Source organism: Myotis brandtii, unplaced genomic scaffold (genome assembly GCF_000412655.1).
Source record: "Myotis brandtii unplaced genomic scaffold, ASM41265v1 scaffold2927, whole genome shotgun sequence".
NCBI lineage: Eukaryota > Metazoa > Chordata > Mammalia > Chiroptera > Vespertilionidae > Myotis > Myotis brandtii.
Genome location: NW_005361186.1, coordinates 614 through 1,467, shown reverse-complemented (window position 1 = coordinate 1,467; position 854 = coordinate 614).

The following is an 854-nucleotide window of genomic DNA, read 5'->3' as shown; positions in this document are numbered from 1 at the left end:
AGAGATGAGTGGGAGCTGGACCTGAGAGTCCCCAAGAGCAGTAGGGAGAGACGTCTGTGCCCACTGGGCTCCAGAAGTAGCTGGGGACAGAGACTGCCAGGGCATCTTGGAGTCCAGGACCAGGCCTGCCTGGCCTCACTCCCCAGTGCATAGGACGGCTTTGCACTTCTCATCAGGAAGACCTGGTCCAGCACCCACCTTGTACCACCGTGTGACCCAGGGACATAGAGAAGGGCTGACGTGTGTGAGCAGAGGAGGCACAAAGGAGTCCAGTGATGAGATGCCTCCCAGGGCCTCAGGTTGGGGTGGGAGTGGCATTCCAGCTGCACCCCTCCCCCACTCCAGGGCTGCACCTCAGGGGATGCTGGGCCTCTCCCACCACTGGGTGCTGACTGCAGGAGCAGGCCCAGCCTTGCCTTCTGTAGGCTCCGTGCCAAACCCCAATGGGAGTGGCCCATGAGCAGGGAAGTGGGAGAGGCCAGCTTTTCTGGTATCTGCTAAGGAAGAGCCTGGTTTGTAATTCAAGGTAGGGTGGGAGGCCAGGTGTGGAGGGGAAGGAGAGACCCCTACAATTCAGTCATAATTGAATGAATGAACGAAACGGGGGCTACATAGCAGACCTGACAGGCTCTGGGCCCTGCTGGGTGAGCCTGAAAGTAACCACCAAGGTGATTCCTTCATAAATTCTTAGCTGGGCAGGTCATGCAGGTAATCACATCCTGGGCCTATAGCTTCCTTAGTGAAAGGCCAATCTTTCCCGTAAGCAGCCCTGCCCTTTGTTCTTTTTTTTTTTTTTAATATATTCTATTGATTTTTTACAGAGAGGAAGGGAGAGAGATAGAGAGCCAGAAACA